The sequence below is a fragment of the Schistocerca piceifrons genome, chromosome 1 (assembly GCF_021461385.2).
Source record: "Schistocerca piceifrons isolate TAMUIC-IGC-003096 chromosome 1, iqSchPice1.1, whole genome shotgun sequence".
NCBI classification, from domain to species: domain Eukaryota; kingdom Metazoa; phylum Arthropoda; class Insecta; order Orthoptera; family Acrididae; genus Schistocerca; species Schistocerca piceifrons.
The window spans coordinates 834,609,001-834,632,117 of NC_060138.1; the positions used below are offsets into that span (position 1 = coordinate 834,609,001).

Genomic DNA, 23,117 nt, shown 5'->3' on the forward strand with positions numbered 1-23,117 from the left:
TAAGGTCCCATCACGCAAACGCTTCACTGATTTTAAGGAGCCACAGATGCCCTCCAAAACCTTTTGTATATAGAAGGGCGAAACCTTCTCAAAACTACCCTCCTTCCGTTTTACAATGAGAAACATGCTGATTACCAGAATGCATTCTGTTACTAAAGACTTGACTTGTCAAAGACGTGCTGCAGTCAGGGGGACTGACTGCACGAGCCCTCTTCAGAGACTGGGTGTGAGAACCTTCCAGCGGCCCACCCTTTCCGCTGGGAGGAGGAAAAGAGGATTTCGAAGGATCCATCTCGGTCCCACGAGCAGTTAGGGAACTAGAAGTCCACCTAGACAGAGCCCCGCGTGCCTAGGTAAGCCTTATACAACTGGAGTGCGGCAGGTGCCCCAGAGGTTGCCTGCTTGCGACTGTTCCACCCCAACAGCCATGCATCTTATAGGCGCGCAGCACACCGTAAGATTGAGGGGTTTTTATAGAGGTTTACCTTCCTCGCAATCCAGGCGGTCAAGCCAAGATTACCATTCCCCGCAGCACACAACATTCCACCGCCGCACCATACGGTGGTCGCTGAAGCATGTCCGGGGGTTACGGTGATAGGAGACAGGCGGCGCTGACCAGTCCCCCAGCTCAGGACCCCGGGGTCGCCAAGCCCGTACTCAGCAAATGAATGCTGAGCCCCTGGGGGCGGAGAAAAGCAGGGTCCATGCTTTAGTGAATAGTGGCATAATGTCCTTATCACCACTTTTCTATCCTACTCCACATTGGCAGACCATAGTTTATTACTAGTTGCACAGGTGGTAAAACACAGCCTGGTGGAACAAAAAAATGTTCAAATGTGAGTGAAATCTTATGGGACTTAACTGCTAAGGTCATCAGTCCCTAAGCTTACACACTACTTAACCTAAATTAATCCAAGGACGAACACACACACCCATGCCCGAGGGAGGACTTGAACCTCCGCCGGGACCAGCTGCACAGTCTATGACTGCAGCACCTTAGACCGCTCGGCTAATCCTGTGTGGCTGGTGGAACAAATAGGTACTTCCTTAGGTTAATGAGAGCAGAGTTCATGAAGTCAACAGCTAGACAAAAACAAAGTCCAGGGCGTACCAAGGTCACCATAAGCATGAACAAACAATCCATGGAGCAATCCGAATCAGAATGCAATACGGGCAAGGTCAGTCACTCTACTAATTGATGACACATACAAGGGTTTCAAGGAATTGGCAAGACTGACTGCCAAGTGTGGGGATGTGGTATTTACAGGCACTCTCATCTTAACTGATGGCCCATGTGATACGTGTGAGAAGCAGTGGCACCTCATGCAGGAGCCAGCTGCAGTGGGAGTATGTAGCCCAAGAATCTCTGCCCTGTCCTCCAAATTGATACTCTGATACATACTGACTTTCGTTGGGTATGAGATTTGTGTGACAGGACTGGAGTAGGTGATAGTGGGAGGATGTATTGGGCAAGGATATTTTGTGGGTCAAGAGGGTGGCAGAATATTACTGTGGATGGGTGTGGACGAATATTCGGGAGGTTATTTCTCATTTCAGGGCACTATGAGATGTAGTCGAAACCTTGGCAGAGAATGTGAATAAATTGCTGCAGCCTTGGATGATACTGAATCACAAGCGGGGGTCCTCATTTGTGGCCATTCTGTGGGTACGTAGGGGATGGAGTAATTTTGGACTGTGAAAGTCTGAATGAGTCCTCTTCTCTAACTCCCTTACCCACCCTAGCCAACATCACTTCTCACCTCTGACACTGATGGGCCTTAGCATCCAGAGAGAGAGAGAGAGAGAGAGAGAGAGAGAGAGAGAGAGAGAGAGAGTGTATGTGGGGGGGGGGGAGCACGTGCGAATGGCTCCTCTATGTGGTGAGTTGCAATTTATCCTTTTCATATTGTTGTTATTCTACCCTGGATTTTCCATTGTTTGATTTTTTCTTTGATTTTCTATTACAATGTATTATTCCCACAAAAAACTGGCCAAAGGACTTAGAAACACCAGTCATAAAAAGGATTTTTATGCGACACCTTTACAGGTATGAGTATTTTAAGAAACAATATTATGAAAAGTATAGTTGTTGGAGATGTTGAGTTGCAAACAAGCACAACAAAAGGAATGTTGGAAAGTGAGCTTTTCAGCCAGCAAGGCCTTTGTCGAAAATACACACACACACACACACACACACACACACACACACACACAAATGTGGCCACAGTCTCTGGCAGCTGAAGCCAGACTGCAAGCAGCAGCACAATATGGGAGAGGCAACCAGTTGATGGGGGGGTAGGAGGAGGCTGTGTCAGAAAAAGGAAGAGATAGCAGGGTAGGGATGGGGGTCAGTAAAGTGCTGCTTGTGGGAGCAGCCAGGGGCAAGATGGAGAGAAGGTAGGGCAGCTAAGTGCAGTTGGTAGGTTAGATGGAGGGCATGAAGGAGGAAGGGGAAGGGAAAAAGGAGAGAAGTGAAAAGAGTGAGATTGCGTTGGTGGATCAGAGCTCTATGTAGAGCTGGAATGGAAACAGGGAAGGGGCTAGATGGGTAAGGGCTATAACTAATGAAGGTTGAGGCCAGGAAGGTTACAGGAACAGGGAGAATTCCCACCTGCACAATTCAGGAAAGTTGGTGTTGGCAGGAAGGATCCAGATGGCCTATGCTGTGAAGCAGTCATTGAAATGAAGAGCGACATGTTGGGTGGCGTGCACAGCAACAAGGTTGTTCAGCTGTTTTTTGGTCATAGTTTGTTGGTGGCCATGCATGCAGACAAAACAGCTTGTTGATTGTCATGCCCACATAAAATGCAGCAGAGTGGTTGCAGATTAGCTCGTATATCACATGACTCATTTCACAGGTAGCCCTGACTTTTATGGGATACGTGATGTTTGTGACCAGATTTGAGTAGGTAGTAGTAGTAGTAGTTGTGGTGGTGGTGGTGGTGGTGGTGGTGGGAGGATGTACGGGACAAGTCTTGCATCTATGTCTGTTACAGGGATAAGAGCCATGAGGCAAGGGTTGGGAGCAGGGGTTGTGTAGTGATACACCATGATACTGTGTAGTTTTGATGGATGGGAAGAGGGGTGGGAAGGATAGCGGGTAGAACATTTCTTATTTCACGACACATCAAGAGGTAGTCTACACCATGGCGGAGAATGTAATTCAGTTGCTCCAGTCCTGGGTGGTACTGAGGCACTAAGAGAATACTTCTCTGTGGCCAGACGGTGGGACTTTGGGAGGTGGTGGGTGACTGGAAAGATAAGACACAGGAGATCTGTTTTACAGAGTAGTGAGGGTAATTACGGTCCATGAAGGCCTCAGAGGAGTCCTTTGTATATTTCGAGAAGAACTGCTCATCACTACAGGTGTGATGGCTGTGGGTGGCTAGGCTGTATGGAAGGGACTTCTTGGTATGTTGAAATGAGGTATTTCAAATGGTTGGTATGTTTGATATGGGCAGAGGTACAGACGTAGCCATCTTTGACGTGGAGCTCAACATCGAGGAAGGTAGTTTGTTGGGTTGAGTAGAACTAAGCGAAACGATTGGGGGAGAATGTGTTGAGATTATGGAGAATGTGGGTAGGGTGTCCTCACCCTCTGAGGGGTTTGCGTTTCTAGGTTTTAGGAAATATTCCTCTAGATTGCCCATGAACAGGTTGGCATAAGATGGTGCCCTGGATTTGTTATTTGTCTGTAGGCCTTCAAAGGAGAAGTAATTGTGGGTTAGAATACAGTTGATCATGGCGAACAGGAAGGAAGTTTTCAGAATGAGATTTTCACTCTGCGGCGGAGTGTGCACTGATATGAAACTTCCTGGCAGATTAAAACTGTGTGCCGGACCGAGACTCGAACTCGGGACCTTTGCCTTTCACGGACAAGTTCTTGGGTAGCTCAGTTGGTAGAGCATTTGCTCGCGAAAGGCAAAGGTCCCGAGTTCAAGTCTCGGTCTGGTACACAGTTTTAATCTGCGAGGAAGTTTCATATCAGCGCACACTCCACTGCAGAGTGAAAATCTCATTCTGGAAACATCCCCTAGGCTGTAGCTAAGCCACGTCTCCGCAATATCCTTTCTTTCAGGAGTGCTAGTTCTGCAAGGTTCGCAGGAGAGCTTCAGTAAAGTTTGGAAGGTAGGAGACGAGGTACTGGCAGAAGTAAAGCTGTGAGGATGGGGCGTGAGTCGTGCTTGGGTAGCTCAGTTGGTAGAGCACTTGCCCGTGAAAGGCAAAGGTCCCGAGTTCGAGTCTCGGTCCAGCACACAGTTTTAATCTGCCAGGAAGTTTCAGGAAGGAAGTTGTTGGTTTGGAATCCATCAGGCATTGGGGAAGGTTGTGATCAATAGTGGTAAGGCTACGGGCTTTAAGGATGTTAGAGTGAGGGAGGTAGCATCAATAATTACAAACAGGGCACCATATGGTAAAGGAACAGGAACTGTGGAAAGTTAGTTGAGGAAATGGTTGCTATCTTTTCTATAGGAGGAGGGTAATAGGTCTATGAGAACAGAGATTCTTTTGGTGGGGACACAGTAAGTAGCCACAATGGGTTATGGACTTTAGGAAGCACATAGAAGGTAGGAGGGTAGGGAGTAGTAGGGATGGGGAAGAGAGGTGGGCTCTGGGGAGAGGTTCTGGGATGGGCCTAAGAATTTGAGGACAGACTCGAGATCCTGCTGGATTTCTTGAATGGGGTCACTGTGGTAGGGTTTGTAGGTGGATGAGTGCTTCTGCCAGGTAATTCTTGTAGTTGAAAAACAAAAGTGGTGAAGCCTTTGTCAGCAGGTCGCATTACAAAGTAGGGATCAGTTTTTAAGTTTTGTATTGCTGTTCTCTTTGTGGATGTAAGGTTAGTTTGCATGCTGAGTAATTTGGGGAATGATGGTGAGGTCTGAGGTTAAGAAATTCTGGAAAGTTAACAAGGGGTGACGTGGGGCAGTGGGGATGGATCAATTTGGATGGAGGGGTGAAGTGAGTCAGGCAGGGTTCAACATTGGTCTTAGGTTGAGTCTGATTTGTAGGGTTGGTGGTGAAAATTTATTTCCATTGTAGGGACCGGGAGAAGGAGAGAAGGTCTTTAATTATCCTGCGTAATCAAATATGGGAGTGGGGCAAAAGCTGAGGCTTTTGGAAACGACTAATACTTCTGCAGGTCTAAGGCTTCTGGAGGAAAGGTTCATGACTGTGTTTGGCGTCTGTATATGTTCTGTATTCGTGGTGGTGGGAGGAAGTTTTTGAGAATAGGATAAACATGGGAGGTCTGCGAAACAGGGTTTGTCAGCAAACAGGGGACTTGAGGGAGGTTTGAATCTTGTTGTAGAGGTGGTAGATAATGATAGGTCAAGATGGGAGTAGGAAGTGAACAGGGTGGAGAGATTTTGAGTTGGCATCGTGCATGTTGCTCTAGTTCCTGGAGGGCAAGAGTTTCAATGCGTGTTATGGGGTCCTGGAATTTGGGACTGCATAGCAGGAGAATTTTGTGGGTGCAGAGAAGGTATTGCAAGGAGGTTTCTAGATCTACATGTATACTCTGAAACCATGGCAGAGGGTATGTCCCAATGTACCAGTTATTAGAGCTTCTTCCTGTTCCTTTCGTGTTTGGAGCATGAGTAAAACTATTGTTTGAATGTCCTTATGCATGCAGTAATTATTCTAATCTTATCCTCGCAATCCCCATGTGAGTATATTCCTAGATTCGTAATTTAAAAGCAGTTCCTGAAACTTTGTTAATGGAATTCTCGGGATAGTTTACATCTATTTTCAAGAGTTTTCTAGTTTTGTTCCTTCAGTATCTCTGCGACACTATCCCGTGGATTAAATAAACATGGGACCATTTGTGCTGCCCTACACTTGAGCATATTTGAGAACTGCTCGCATGAGTGGTTTTTAAGCAATCTCCCTTGTAGACTGATTGTACTTCCCCGTATTCCACCAGTAAACTAAAGTCTAACACCCACCTTACCCACGACTGAACCTATGTGATCATTCGATTTCATATACCAACGAAGTGTTACACCCAGGTATTTGTGCAAGTTGGCAGATTCCAATAGTAACTCACTGATATTATACTCATAGGACATTATGTTTCTTCATTGTGAAGTGCAAAATTTTACATTTCTGAACATTTAGAGCAAGTTTCGAATCTCTGCACCACACTGAAATTTTATCGAGATCCGATGCAGCTTCTTTCAGAGAGTACTTCATTACAGATAACTCAAAATGGTTCAAAGGGCTCTGAACACTATGGGACTTAACATCTGTGGTCATCAGTCCACTAGAACTTAGAACTACTTAAACCTAACTAACCTAAGGACATCACACACATCCATGCCCGAGGCAGGATTCGAACCAGCGACCGTAGCGGTCACACGGTTCCAGACTGAAGCGCCTAGAACCGCATGGCCACACTGGCCGGCTCGGCTACAGATAACTGTATCATCTCCAAACAGCCCGATTTTACTATTAACATTGCCTGCAAGGTCATTAATATACAACATGAATGACAAGGATCCTAACATACTTTCCTGGAGCACACCCGATATTACTTCTTCATGTCACGGCTCTCCATCCAAGATAACACGCTGTGTCCTCCTGGTGAAAAAGTCCTCAATCCAGTTGCAAATTTCACCTCATATTATTGTACTTTTGAGAATAAGAGTAGGTGCGGTACTGAGTCAAATGCTTTTCGGAAATCAAGAAATACTGCATCTATCTGGTTGCCTTGATCCAAATCTTTCAGTATGTCTTGTGAGAGAAGTGCAAGATGGGTCTCACATGACCAATGTTTTCGAAATCCTGCTGGTTGGCATTGAGGAGGTCACTCTGTTCAAGGTACCTCACTATGTTTGAGCTCAGAATATGTTCTAAGACTCTACAACAAATTGATGTCGTGTATATTGGATGGTTGTTTTGTGGATCACTTCTACTACCCTTCTTGTAGACAGGTGTGACCTCCTTTTTCCAAGAACTGGGCATGGTTTTTTGTTTGAGGGATGTGCGATAGATTATAGTTAGAGGAGGGGCTAACTCAGCTGCAAATTCAGTATAGAATCTGACAAGGAGTCCATCAGCACCTGGAGCGATTTCAGGTGTTTCTCATCACCACTGACTCTTAATACTTCCCGGGTGATCAAAGAGTCAGTATAAATTTGAAAACTGAATAAATCACGGAATAATGTAGATAGAGAGGTACAAATTGACACACATGCTTGGAATGACATGGGGTTTTATTAGAACCAAAATAATACAAAAGTTCAAAAAATGTCCGACAGATGGCGCTTCATCTGATCAGAATAGCAATAATTAGCATAACAAAGTAAGACAAAGCAAAGATGATGTTCTTTACAGGAAATGCTCAAAATGTCCACCATCATTCCTCAACAATAGCTGTAGTCTAGGAATAATGTTGTGAACAGCACTGTAAAGCATGTCCGGACTTACGGTGAGGCATTGGCATCGGATGTTGTCTTTCAGCACCCCTACAGATGTCGATCGATCACGATACACTTGCAACTTCAGGTAACCCCAAAGGCCAATAATCGCACGGACTGAGGTCTGGGGACCTGAGAGGCCAAGCATGATGAAGATGAAAGTGGCAGCTGAGCACACGATCATCACGAAACGACGCGTGCAAAAGATCTTTCACGCATCTAGAAATATGGGGTGGAGCACCATCCTGCATAAACATCGTACGTTCCAGCAGGTGTTTATCAGCCAGGCTGGGGATGATGCGATTCTGTAACATATTGGCGTACCTCTCACCCATCACGGTAGCAGTTACAAAACCAGAATCATGCATTTCCTCGAAGAGAAAAGGCCTGATAACAGTAGATGTGGTAAATCCAACCCATACCATGACCTTCTCGTCGTGCAATGGAGTTTCCACGACAGTTCTAGGATTTTCGGTAGCCCAAATTTTGCAGTTGTGGGCATTGACAGACCCTCCGAGCGTGAAATGAGCTTTGTCGGTCCACAACACGTTACTCAACCAATTGTCATCTTCTGCCATCTTTTGAAACGCCCACACTGCAAATGCCCTCCGCTTCACTAAATCGCCAGGTAACAGTTCATGATGCCGATGGATTTTGTACGGATAACATCGAAGGGTATGCCTCAGTGCCAACCAAACAGTAGTGTATGGAATGCCGGTCGACTGCGCAAGCGCTGACTTCCCCGTGCATAGACGAACCCGCTACATTCACCATTTCTTCCTGAACTGTCTCAGCAGCATTACGCCTTATGCTCGGTCGGCCACAACGGGGTCTATCATCTAAACACCCCTTGGCTTTGAACTTCGAAATCATTCTCGCCACAGCTGCATTTGTCAACAGACCTTTACCCGTTCGAATCCCCTTCCTATGGCAATAGGATCGTAACGCTGAGCTAGTACATTCCCCATTCTGATAATATAGCTTAACTAAAAGCACCTTTTCAGGTAACGTCAACATGCTGCGACTGCTGGTGCATCTGATTCTCTCTCTCATTACAGCTCCTTTTATACACGATTGTCATGCGCAGTCACTGACGTTTTGCTGTCCAGTGCCATCTGTCAGACGTTTTGTGAACTCCCCCCCCCCCCCCCCCCCAATAAAACCCCATCATTCCAAGCATATGTTTCAATTTTTACCTCTCTATCTACATTATCCCATGGTTTATTAAGTTTTCAAATTTATACTGACTTTTTGATCACCCGGTACTTCATCTTTTCAGTGGTATGAGGATTAAATTGAAGCAATTTTCCTGGGTTTTCCTTTGTAAAGGAACATTTTAACATGGAGTTAAGCATTTCAGGTTTTGCTTTGCTGCCCCCAATTTCAGTTCCTGTCTCATTCGCTAGGGACAGGACACTACCTCTGGTGCCACTAATAGTCTTCACACATGACCAGAATTTCTTTGCGTTTTGTGAAGATCCACCAAGACAGAAATTGAAGCTGCACATGAGGTTGTTTGGGCAAGACTCGGTATCAGGGATGGGTATAAAATGATAATTGGATCCTTCTATCGCCTTCTGTTCTCAGGCATGGACTGAGTTGGTTGACATTGGAAAGCAGCAGGAAATCGCCCTGACTGGTGTCAAACTATTGGTAGCTGCTGCGAATCAGTGTGTTGAGAGAGCTCCTGAGAGTCGTATAGGAGTCCATTAATCATCGGCAGTTCAGATGTATGACGAATGATGGTACGCTTTAGGGAAATGGCAGCGAGGGACAGGAAAGGACACCAGGTGCACTCATTGTGTACGCCTGGGGTCCTCATTCAACGTGTTGAAGAGGCTTTTACAGCAGCCATTGAGGAACAGGATGCAACCAACTGCAGGTTCCTTGTCTACGCCCATCTGCCTATCTTTTCGATATGCACTTAAATTTTTCCCAAAAACCTCACTGCTAACAATTTCAGGTTTCAACCATCTTTCTGTACATAATATTATCTGCACTTCAGCACTTTTCATGACCACTTCAAACTCTGGCGCTTTGCTGCGAATGCTTCGGCAGTTTACCATTGAATTTTAGTTGTCTCAACTGTGGGAGGCATTTCTTTTGATCTCACATTGATACTTCTGGGTTTCCAAATTGCTATCATTATCAGGTTTGGATGGAGAGTTACCTAACCTCAGGATCCCTTCTGTGCAGCCCACACGTCAGCTACCTGAGTAGCAGCCTCTGATATGTAGTGCACACCCAACCTATTTAGGGAGATCCTACAGTTGTCAGCCCTGCTGAATGAAATGTTTTGGCTGTCAAGAGAGGAATGTGCAAGTCCGGGAAGTGACAGCCAAGTCACAAAACTTTCATAGTCTCTCGTTCAGTCCTTCCACTTGACTCAGAACCAAAGGCCCACAATCGGTGCCAGTCCCCGGACTCAATCTTCTCTGCCAGTTGTAAGAATGATCCAAGAATGACCTCTGAGCCCAGACGACATTCATTTGTACCAACATGTGCCACAACCTGCAGTTGGTTGCATCCTGTTCCTCAATGGCTGCTGTAAAAGCCTCTACAACATGTTGAATGAGGACCCCAGGCGTACACAATGAGTGCACCTGGTGTCCTTTCCTGTCCCTCGCTGCCACTTCCCTGAAGCGTACCATCATTCGTCATACATCTGAACTGCCGATGATTCATGGACTCCTATACGACTCTCAGGAGCTCTCTCAACACACTGATTTGCAGCAGCTGCCAATAGTTTGACACCAGTCAGGGCGATTTCCTGCTGCTTTCCAATGTCAACCAACTCAGTCCATGCCTGAGAACAGCATTCACAGTGAGGCTGCATTTTGGTTGGTGCAATGTATTTCAAAGCAGTGAACAAATAACATTAATTAAGCCCGCTGATTATCTTTTAATCTATTGGGCTAACAAGTTGCTAATTCCCAATAAGAACTGAAGCAGATACACAAAACAAGATTTATATTTAGGCAATGCAAAAGCCTGTGCTAAATATTACTAGTTTCCTAAAATGTTTTGATGTTAATTACAGCTGTTAGCAAGCTCGAAAACAGCACTAATTTACAATAAATGCAGATAATATATAAGGCTACTACCCTTTAAGGGAAAACTAAATGTAACACAATATGTTAATTAACAAATCTGCTACAGTAACTAAACCACAAATGCCAATTTGCTACAAACTGCTCGTAGATTTTGCAAAGGTTAACAGTAGCTTCCAAAAATTCTCAAAAACACAGGTTTATTTGCTTTGATATACAATGAAATTCAGGTGTGATGTGTTCTTTGGTTGAACTGTGGACCACAAATGCCGATTTACTAGGAAATAAATTACATATCCAAAACATTCGTGCCACTAACTTATGAAAATAAAGTTTTTTTAAGCGCCTGAAAATTCTCAAAATAACCTATTCCTCTTGTAATGGTACATCAACATTAGAGATTGACTGTTTTGAACAAAGATAGGTTTATTGTTCTAAAAACTTTAGAAAAGCACAACTTAGTTTAAGCCTACAACTTACAACAACAGTACTAGTTTATCGCATGGCTCACAATGAAAACAGGTATTGATAGAGTCAATGACAGATTATGTAGACGTGATGCGAACAGAAAAACATGCAAATGGAGAACTTTAAATTGGCATACGAGCTTGTACATGCAGTCTCACACATGGGAAAAACCTTAAGTCAGCTTTCATATATAAGTAAACGGGCGTACAGTACGGATTTTTCACTTTGCCGATTCTGTGCACATGTACGCGCAAAAAAAATTGACACTTGGCGCAGTAGCTGATGGGAGTGACTGTAAAAGCATTTCCCATTTACAGCCACTCCAATCAGCCAGCGTGCCGAGTATCAACTCTATTTGTGCGTTTAATACACTGGTGTGTCGAAGAAAAACACTGCAACGTAAGTTTATCTTGACCAAAACCAATACAATGTGCTGCTCCAACAAAGCACGTCTTCTTGCTGTTGCAGCTAACAAACACATTTGGGCCTGATGGATATGGTTTTGCAACACAATGTTCGTGAGGATTAAGAATTGGCGGAATCTTGACAGATGTTGACAGATGGAAGTCATTGTGGAAGGAAGGGTGGCATCCAGAGTAATTTGATGGCAAGGACAATTGGGGGGGGGGGGGGGGGGGGATTCCATGAGCCGAGCAACAACAGAGGCACACTATGTGCGACTGGTTTCTGGCTAGGGATAAGGCAACCTTTCTGTATTGATGCAGATGGAAGGAGCAAGGATCCATGATGGTGGATAAAATGTGTAAAACTATGTAAGTAACATAGAATTAAGTCTGAAAAAATTCATAAAAATACAAACAAACACATGGGAAAAATTACGAGAAGTATGAAATGGATAAAATAAGGGGAAACAAGATGAAATCTGAGGGAGTAGGCCGAGGGTGAAAGCCGAAAACCAACTGCAATTGGCGTGAAGATACAATGAGATCAAAGAAAAAAATAAATATCAAGAATGTAATGTGGGTTGCATGTCTGTGGGTGGATAAGTGTGAAGGCAGATGTGACTAGATTAGGTGATGTTAGTAGGTGCGAACTGGTTGGTGGTTTAAAAGGGGTGAAAGGGAACAAACTACAAGGTCATCGGTTCTTTGTTCCCAGTAGAACAGTTACCCAAGGGAAAGGAGAGATGTACAGTACAATAACAGGAGAAAGGAAGAACCAAAAAATGACAGAAGGATAACAAACACTACACTGAACAAAACAGGACAAGAAAACCACAGAGAGACGGAAGAAACAGGGAGAAGAGATTAACAACAAGAAAGGTTTCCATGGCTGGCTGACCATGAGAATAAAAAAGGAGAAGCCAGTCACTCTGCAACACATTAAAACCTTCACCCTAAAAGCCCTAGCGTGGAGGACACAGAGGGACCTCAACCTCACGAATTAAACATAAAACTAAAGCTGCTGTTGAGGCATTGTTGCCCAACACCAAAGGTAGGGTGCTGGGAAAGTTAAAAGTCCGCCGCAGAGTGACTAAAAGTGGGCAGCCCAGCAAGAGGTGGATGACTGTCATTTGGGACCCATAGCGACACTGAGGTGGGTCCTCGCAACAGAGGAGGTAACCATGTGTGAGCCATATATGGCCAATGTGGAGCTGACAAAGGACAACTGATTCCCTGCGAGAAGTCCACAGGGAAGACTTCCACACATTCAGTCTCCTTAATGACACACAGTTTGTTGTGCATAGTGTTATGCCACTCTGTCTCCCAAAGCTGAAAAACATTGCAGCACAAGACAGAATGCAGGTCAGTTTCAGAGGTGTCCATCTCCAGGAGCGGTTTCCACATAGCCTGCTTGGTCAACCTGTCAGCAAGTTTGTTGCCTGGGATTCCAACATGTCCTGCGGTCCACACAAACACCACTGAATGACTGGACCATTCCAGGGCAGAGATGGACTCCCGGATGTTGGCTACCCAATGATGGCAAGGGTAGCACTGGTCGATAGCTTGTAAGCTGCTCAGACAGTCAGAACAGAGAGGAAACCACTCACCAGAACAGGAACGGATGTACTGAAGTGCACAATATATGGCGATAAGCCCTGCAGTGAATACACTGGGCAAGGAATGCTGTTCGATATGGCCTCTGTGGACATAGGTGATGCCAACATTACCATCAGCCACCAAGCCATTGGTGTAAACAACTTCAGAGCCCCAGAACACATCAAGAATTGAGAGGAAGTGACAGCAGGGAGTGGCTGGGTTAACTGAGTCCTTAGGACCATGCAAAAGGTCCAGACAAAGCTTCAACCGAGGTGTACACCATGGAGGAGTACATGAATGAACTGCAAGTGGAGGTGGTAAAGGAAAGGACTCCAGTTCAGAAAGAAGGGATTTACGCAAACCGCAATCATGAGCCCTGACCTGGGCCACCAATGCAGGAGTTGAACTGCCACGGGTGGAAAAAGGAGACTGTAATTCGGATGCTCAGAAGAACTACGAATGTGTGCAACATAACTGGTGAACAGTTGTGCATGTCAGATCCGCAATGGAGGGACTCTGGCCTCCAACAGGACACTGGTCACCAGACTCGTTCTAAAAGCTCCTGTCAATAGGCAAATGCCACAGTGGTGCACTGGATCAAGTAAATGCAATGCTGAGAGCACCACCAAACCATAAACCAGACTCCAATAGTCAAGGTGGGATTGAACAAGTGCTCTGTAGAGCTGCAGCAGTGTAGAGCAATCTGCACCCCAGTTGGTGTTGCTCAGGCTGCAGAGAGCATTGCGGTGCTGCCAGCACTTTCACTTAAGCTGATGAAGGTGTGGTAGCCAAGTCAATCGAGCATCAAAAACCAGTCCTAAAAATCGATACGTCTCCCCTACAGCGAGTGGATCGTCATTAATTTCAGGTTCCGGATGAACGGTACGACACCGACAGAAGTGCATGACACACGACTTTGCAGCTGAAAACTAGAAGCCTTGGGCTAGAGCACCTGATTGAGCCTTGTGTATGGCTCCCTGTAGGCGCCACTCAGCAATACCAGTACTGGAGGAGCAATATGAAATACAGAAGTCATCTGCATACAGAGAAGGGGAGACCAATGGCCCTACAGCTGCTGCTAGGCCGTCAATGGCCACAAAACTAGAGATACACTCAATACAGAGCCCTGTGGAATGCTATTCTCCTTAATACGGGGGGCGGGGGGAACTATTGGAGGCACCAACTTGGACACTGAAAGTATGAAGCAACAGGGAATTTTGGATAAAAATCTGGAGTGGGTCCCAGAGACCCCACTCATTCAATGTGGCAAGGATATGATGCAGCCAGGTCATGTCGAATGCTTTACGTAAGTCATAAAAGATGGCAACCAGGTGTTGGCATCTGGAAAAGGCTATTCGGATGGCAGACTCAAGGGACACAAGATTATCAGTGGTAGAGCGACTCTGGTGAAAGCCGCCCTGGCACGGAGCCAGTAGGCCACGTGACTCCAGGACCCGACCCAACCCAACCGCTGACATCCCATATGTTCCAGCATCTTACAAAGAATGTAGGTGAGGCTGAAGAGCTGATAGCTATCCACATCAAGCGGATTTTTACCGGGTTTTAGCACTGGAATGATGATGCTCTCCCGTCGTTGCGACGGAAAGACACCATCACATCAGATCTGGTTGATGATGATGAGATATCGCTTGTAGGCAGACGAGAGATTTTTAATCATCTGACTGTGGATCTGATCTGGCCCAGGAGCTGTGTCGGGGAAATGTGCAAGGGCACTAAGAAGCTCCCACTCTGTAAATGGGGTGTTATAGGATTCACTGTGGCATGTAGTGAACGAGAGGACTTTCCCTTCTAGCTGCTGTTTGAGAGTGCAAAAGGCTGGGGGGTTATTCTCCGACGCAGAGGCTCGAGCATAGTGCTCATCAATGTGCTCAGCAATCGCCTTTGAGTCGGTAGAGAGCACGCCATTGATGTTAACATGAGAGACACATGTTGGGGTCTGGTACCCAAAAAGACATTTGATCTTTGTCCAGACTTGGGAAGGTGACATATGGCAGCCAGTGAACGACACACACCTCTCCAAACACTCCTGTTTCCATCGTTTAATAAGCTGGCGAATGCGGGCACAGAGCCGCTTAAAGGATATTAGGTGCTCTAAGGAATGGTGCCGCTTTGTCGCTGTAGAGCTTGCCAACGCTCTTTAATTGCCTCAGCGACTTCTGGCGACAACCAAGGGACTGTCTTTCACCACAGGCACCCTAGAGAATGAGAGATCACATTTTTCGCCACAGAAACTATCGTTGTAGTGATCTGCTCAATCACAACATCGATGGCACCACATGGGGGAGATTCAACAGTGACAGCAGAGGCGAATGCCACCCAGTCTGCCTTGTTTAAAAGCCCATCTGGGTAGGCACCTGTGGGCCTGACGCCGGGGGAGTGACAGGAATATGGGGAAGTGGTCACTAACACACAGGTCATCATGTGCTCTCCAGTGGATAGATGGGACAAGTCCTGAGCTGCAAAAGGATAAATCAATGGCCGAGTAACTACCCTGAGCCACACTGAAATGTGTGGCAGCCCCAGTATTTAAGAGGCAGAGATCGAGTTAGGACAGTAAATTTTCGACATCTCTGCCATGACCAGTAAGCATGGTGCTACCCCACAAGGGGTTATGGGTGTTAAAATCTCCCAAAAGTGCGAAAGGTTTAGGGAGTGGATCAATCAGCACAGCCAATACGTTCAAGGGTACTGCACCACCTTGGAGGGAGATACATGTTGCAGACCGTTATTTCCTGCATCGTCCATATCCTGACAGCCACAGCTTCAAGAGGAGTTTGAAGGGGCACAGGTTCACTACATACCGAGTTCAGTACGCAAACGCAAAATCCACCTGACACTATTATATACAGTCCTTGTAATATCCCCTGTAGCCATGAAGGGCAGGTGTCTGCATTGCCAGGAACCAGGTTTCCTGGAGGAGAATGCAGAAAGCAGGTGTAAAACTTAACAGTTGCCGTAGCTCAGCCAGGTGGTGGAAAAAACCACTGCAATTCCACTGGAAAATGACGTGATTGTGAGACTGGGAAGGCATGAAACACTCAATGAGACAGTCTACGCCTAAGGGTCACCTGCCGCCACTGACTTATTTCCTGAACACGATATATCCATTGTGTCTGAGGGTCTGGCAAGATCTAGGTCCTCAGCAGACGCCAGAATCTTCATCCCCCGATGCCAGAATCTACACCCCATCCTCAGATGCAGAACTTGTGGGCGGCAGTGGTGTGGGTGCCGCCGCAATTCCCTTGGTCTTGGGGCTCTTGTTTCTGGCTTTCTCTCACTGATCCTTTGCTTTCTCTGGCTAGGAAGGCTTCACTGATTCAGTCCCCAGGACTGAGGAAGATCGTGAAGCCCTACGACCAGCTGCTTTTGGCCACTTCAGACAATGGCAGGTGTCATCTTTCCCCCTAGCAGAAACCTGGGAAGGGAGTGACCCAAGAGATCCCTTCCTAGCGAGAGGAGCTTAAGAAGACTTATGCTTCTCCTGTTGAGAATTGGGGAGACAGTGTTCCCGAGACCGGTGGTGCGGGAGCAACAGGGAGGGAAGTGCCCCCCACCATCAATGGGGCAGGTGTAGTCTTCCAGCTCTGAGAGTCAATTGGAACTCTTGGAACTGATGGAGCTACAACTGTTCTCATAGCAGCAGCGTAAGAGGCGGCCATAGCCACAGGATGTAGGTGCTCAAATTTCCTCCTTGCCTCAGTGTAGGTCAGTCGGTCCAGTGTCTCATATTCCATGATTTCTCTTTCATGCTGTAAAATCCTACAGTCTGGTGAGCAAGGGGAATGATACTCTCCACAGTTGACACAGATGGGATGCAGAGCACATGGAGTATTGGGATGGGATGGACATCCACAATCTCGACATGTGATGCTGGAAGTACAGTGGGAAGACATATGGCCAAACTTACAGCACCGCATTGGGGGAGGGATATATGGCTTGACATCACAGTGACAGACCATCACATTGAGCTTCTAGGGTAATGTGTCACCTTTGAAGGTCAAGATGGAGGCATTGGTGGCAACCTGGTTATCCTTCGGACCCCAATGGATGCGCCAGACAAAATTTACTCCTCGTCACTCTGCGTTGGTACGCAGCTCGTTGTCAGACTGCAAAAGAAAGTCCCTGTGGAATGTAATACCCTGGGATAAATTTAAGCTCTTATGAGGTGTGATGGTAACAGAAACATTCCCCAGAGTAATGCCCATGACTGGACAGAGGATGACATTTTTATCAAGACTAACCCTGACCACATTTTGGACAAGCCCTCCACCTCCCCAAACTTGTCCTCTAAATGCTCTACAAAAAACTGAAGCTTCATAGAGACAAAGGATTCCCCATCAGCTCACGTACATACGAGGTACCAGGGCAAATATGGTTTGCTGCCATCCTTAGCTTGGCATTCCTCCCATGGTGTGGCAAGGGAGGGCAACGATTTGGGATCATACTTCCTTGGATTGTATTGAGACTTTGAATGTTTATAGACTGCTGGTGTTTGATCACCAGCAAATGATGACGTGATATGCTTCATCGCACGTCATCTGCCCTGATGCCACCCACTCCGACCAGGGGCCCTCCCCACGGGTACCACACAGCCACAGCAAAGGCCCTGAAATGAGTAATGTCTTGGCCACAATCTTTCCCACCCTTCCTGCAGTGGTATTCTGACTGCCAGGAGTCCTGATGCCCCAGGGTGACAAGCATCAACAGGGTACATGGCAGCCCCACCACAACGGACTGACTACCATGCCGGATACAAGTTGCAAATAATTCCATGGTCATCGTCAGCACAGAAAACAATACTGCACAGAGGGGGCAGGAAAACGCACACAGGAAGGTGTCCTCACCAAAGAGATAGAAGATGAGTGGGACTACAATGCCACAACGAGAAAGTGGACTAAAGATCTCAATGTACGATGGACACGATGCACCATGTAAGGCGCCCTTCCCCAATTGGCTCGCTCTTCGGGAAAAATGGAAGTCAAACCCTACAGGGGACCAACACATAAAGGCCGAAAGGTGTGAGACTCCTTTTACTTGCCTCTTACAACAGGCAGAAGTGAGAACTGGAACAGAGAGGACAAGGAGAGGGGACGGTTAGGTACGTTCTGATACAGAATCGTGTCATACAGCAAAGAGACATGAAATAGCACGAGATGATACGCGAGTAATGCAAGAAGAGTGATCAGTCCGAAGTTATAGGGTTAGTAACATGGGACATGAGATTCTTAACCAATAATCAATGTGGTCTAGTAGCCATTTGCTGAGTGCGGGCGAAACGGTTGAAACAGTGCGGCTCATAAGCAGAGCGCGCAGAGCAGTTTGTAAACCAACAAGAACAACATAGGAAAGAACAGAAAGGATGAACGCTGAGTATAGTAATGTATTAGAAAATAATATCAAAGGAAACCAGCAATGGGTTATGGCATGGAAGAAAAGCTGTCAGGCAAAATCAAACTATGAAAAATACAAGATGGAATGTAACAATATTACGAAAAGTATAGTAGTTGTAGTAGTTGTTGTTGTTGTTGTTGCCTTCAGTCCAGAGACTGGTTTGATGCAGCTCTCCATGCTACTCTATCCTGTGCAAGCTTCTTCATCTCCCAGTACCTACTGCAACCTACATCCTTCTGAATCTGTTTAGTGTATTCATCTCTTGATCTCCCTCTACGATTTTTACCCTCCACGCTGCCCTCCAATACTAAACTGGTGATCCCTTGATGCCTCAGTACATGTTGTACTAACCGATCCATTCTTCTAGTCAAGTTGTGCCACAAATTTCTCTTCTCTCCAATTCTATTCAATACCTCCTCATTAGTCACGTGATATCCATCTAATCTTCAGCATTCTTCTGTAGCACCACATTTCGAAAGCTTCTATTATCTTCTTGTCCAAACTATTTATCATCCATGTTTCACTTCCATACAGAGCTACACTCCATACAAATACTTTCAGAAACGGCTTCCTGACACTTAAATCTATACTCGATGTTAACAAATTTCTCTTCATCAAAAACGCTTTCCTTGCCATTGCCAGTCTACATTTTATATTCTCTCTACTTCAACCATCATGTTATTTTGCTCCCCAAATAACAAAACACATTTGCTACTTTAAGCATCTCATTTCCTAATCTAATTCCCACAGCGTCAGCCGATTTAATTCGACTACATTCCATTATCCCCATTTTGCTTTTGTTGATGTTCATCTTATATCTTCCTTTCAAGACTCTGTCCATTCTGTTCAGCTGCTCTTCCAGGTCCTTTGCTGTCGCTGATAGAATTACAGTGTCATCGACGAACCTCAAAGTTTTTATTTCTTCTCCATGGATTTTAAGTCCTACTCCGAATTTTTCTTTTGTTTCCTTTACTGCTTGCTCAATATACAGATTGAATAACATCGGGGAAGGCTACAACCCTGTCTCACTCCTTTCCCAACCACTGCTTCTCTTTCATGTCCCTCGACTCGTATAACTGCCATCTGCTTTCTGTATAAATTGTAAATAGCCTTTTGCTCCCTGATTTTACCCCTGCCAGCTTCAGAATTTGAAAGAGAGTATTCCAGTCAACGTTATCAAAAGCTTTCCCTAAGTCTACAAATGCTAGAAACGTAGGTTTGCTTTTCCTTAATCTATTTTCTAAGACAAGTAGCGGGGTCAGTATTGCCTCATGTATTCCAACATTCTAAGGAATCCAAACTGATCTTCCCCGAGGTCGGCTTCTACCAGTTTTTCCATTCGTGTGTAAAGAATTCTTGTTAGTATCTTGCAGCCGTGGCTTATTAAACTGATAGTTCGGTAATTTTCACATCTGTCAACACCTGTTTTCTTTGGGATTGGAATTATTATATTCTTCTTGAAGTCTGAGGGTATTTCGTCTGTCTCATACATCTTGCTTACTAGATGATACAGTTTTGTTAGGCCTGGCTCTCCCAAGGCTGTCAGTAGTTCTAATGGAATGTTGTCTACTCCCGGGGCCTTGTTTTGACTTAGGTATTTCAGTGCTCTGTCATACTCTTCACGCAGTATCATATCTCCTATTTCATCCTCATCTACATTCTCTTCCATTTCTATAATATTGTCCTCAAGAACATCACTCTTGTATAGACCCTCTATATACTCCTTCCACCTTTCTACTTTACCTTCTTTACTTAGAACTGGGTTTCCCTATGAGCTCTTGATATTCAATGCAAGTGGTTCTCTTTTCTCCAAAGGTGTCTAATCTTCCTGTAGGTAAAATCTATCCTACCCCAAGTAATATGCACCTCTACATCCTTACAATTGTCTTCTAGCCATCCCTGCTTAGCCATTTTGCACTTCCTGTTGACCTTCATTTACTGCATTTTTATATTTTCTCCTTTCATCAATTAGATTCAATCTCTCTTCTGTTACCCAAGGTTTTCTATTAGCCTTCATCTTTTTACCTACTTGATCCTCTGCTGTCTTCACTATTTCATTTCTCAAAGCTATCCATTCTTCTTCTACTGTATTTCTTTCCCCCATTCTTGTCAATTGTTCACTAATGCTCTCCCTGAAGCTCTCTACAACCTCTGGTTCTTTCAGTTTATCCAGGTCCCATCTCCTCAAATTCCCACCTTTCTGCAGTCTCTTCAGTTTTAATCTACAGTTCATAACCAATAGATTGTGGTCAGAGTCCACATCTGCTCCTGGAAATGTCTTTCAATTTAAAAGCTGGTTACTGAATCTCTGTCTTAACATTATATAATCTATCTGCCACCTTCCAGTATCTCCAGGCTTCTTCCATGTATACAACCTTCTTTTACGATTCTTGAACCAAGGTGTTAGCTATGATTAAGTTATGCTCTGTGCAAAATTGTACCAGGTGGCTTCCTGTTTCATTCCCTACTCCCATTCCATATTCACTTACTACGTTTCCTTCTCTTCCTTTTCCTACTGTCGAGTTCCAGTCACCCATGACTATTAAATTTTCATCTCCCTTCACTAACTGAATATTTTCTTTTATCTCATCATACATTTCATCAATCTCTTAATCACCTGCGGAACTAGTTGGCATATAAACTTGTACTACTGTGGTAGGCGTGGGCTTCGTGTCTATCTTAGCCGCAATAATGTGTTCGCTATACTGTTTGTAGTAGCTTACCTGCATTCCTATTTTCCTATTCATTATTAAACCTACTCTTGCATTACCCCTATTTGATTTTGTATTTATAACCCTGTATTCACCTGACCAGAAGTCTTGTTCCTCCTGCCACCGAACTTCTCTAATTCCCAGTATATCTAACTTTAACTGATCCATTTACCTTTTAAAATTTTCTAACCTACCTGCCAGATTAAGGGACCTGACATTCCACGCTCCGATCCGTAGAATGCCAGTTTTCTTTCTCCTGATAACAACGTCCTCCTGAGTAGTCCCCGCCTGGAGATCCAAATGGGGGACTATTTTACCTCCGGAATATTTTACCTAAGAGGACGCCATCATCATTTAACCATACAGTAAAGCTGCATGCCCTCGTGAAAAATTATGGCTGTAGTTTCCCCTTGCTTTCAGCTGTTCGCAGTACCAGCACAGCAAGGCCGTTTTGGTTAGTGTTACAAGGCCAGATCAGTCAATCATTCAGACTGTTGCCCCTGCAACTACTGAAAAGGCTGCTGCCCCTCTTCAGGAACCACAAGTTTGTCTGGCCTCTCAACAGATACCCCTCCGTTGTGGTTGCACCTACAGTACGGCTATCTGTATCGCTGAGGTGTGCAAGCCTCCCCAACGGCAAGGTCCGTGGTTCATGGGGGAGGGGAGGGGGGAGTATAGTTAGTACGCACCATATAGTGGAAATATAATCGCAGATAGGCACAACAAAAAGACTGCTGCAAAGTGAGCCTTTGACCAACAATGACTTCGTCACACAAACACATCTCATTCAAACATGACCACTGTCTCTGGCAGCAGAAGCCAGGCCACAATGAGCAGTGCATGATGGGAAAGGCAAGATGGTGGTGGGAGAAGGAGTAGGCTGAGGTGGGGAGGAAGAGGGATAGCAGGATGGGGGGTGGGGGGACAGTAAAATAATGCTTGTGCATGCGTGCGAGGCGGAGAGAAGGTAGGGCAGCTCAGTGCAGTAGGGAGGTTAGATGGATGGGGAGAGGGGGAGGGGGAGTAGCGGAAAAGGAGAGAAGCGAAAAGACTGAGGCTGTGTTGCTGGAATGGAAACAGGGAAAGGGCTAGTTGTGTAAGGATGGTGACTAATAAAGGTTGAGGCCAGGAGGGTTACGGGAGCATAGGATATATTGCAGAGAGAGTTCTCAGCTGTGCAATCCAGAAAGGATGGTGTTGGCGGGAAAAATCTAGATGGCACACGCTGTGAAGCAGTCATTGAAATGAAGAATGTCACATTGGGTGGCAAACTCAGCAATGGGGCGGGGGGGGGGGGGGGGAGGAATAGCAGGGTAGGGTAGGGGTGTGGTGTGATGGGGGACGGTAAAGTGCTGCTTGTGGGAGCGTACAGGGCCGAGGTGGAGAGGGTAGGACAGCTAGGTGCTGTCCGGAGGTTAGCAAAAGGAGGGGGGGGGGGGGGGGGGTTGGGTTGTTTGGTGGAGAATACCAGAGGGGAGTCTTGGTTGTCATGCCCACGTAGGATATGACACAGTGGTCGCAGCTTAACTTGTAGATCACATGACTTGTTTCACAGGTAGCCCTGTCTTTGATGGGATATGTGATGTATTTGACCTGGCTTCAGTAGATGGGAGGATGTATGGGACAGGTGTTGCATCGAGGTCTATTACAGGGATATGAGGTATGAGACAAGGGGTTGGGAGCATGGGTTGTGTAGGGATGGAGGGGGACAGCGCGTAGGTTCGGTGGGTGCCAGAATACCACTACAGGAAGTGTGGGAAGGATAGTGGGTAAGACATTTCTCATTACAGGGCACGACAAGTGACAGTCCTAACCTTAGTAGAGAAAGTAATTCAGTTGGTCCAGTTGTTCCCAGTGGTACTAAGTCACCAGGGGAATGCTCCTCTGAGGCCACACGGTGGGACTCGGGAGGTGGTGTGTGACTGGAAAGATAAGGCATGGAAGATCTGTTTTTGTACACAGTTGGGAGGATAATTATGGTCTGTAAAAGTCTCAGTGGGACCGTCGGTACCTATCAATGGGGACTCCTCATCACTACAGACGCAATGGCCGCAG

At 45.8% G+C, this 23,117-nt stretch overlaps 1 protein-coding gene and 1 non-coding gene across 2 annotated transcripts in view; one reads left to right on the top strand and one right to left on the bottom strand.

Annotated features, from left to right (window-relative positions):
- The window catches only part of LOC124714646 (Parkinson disease protein 7 homolog), a 140,712-nt gene that overhangs the window by 101,876 nt on the left and 15,719 nt on the right, over window positions 1–23,117 (bottom strand). The window lies entirely within an intron of this gene.
- Window positions 4,182–4,256, top strand: Trnas-uga. Its single transcript has one exon. It is a non-coding gene; the product is annotated as a tRNA-Ser (tRNA).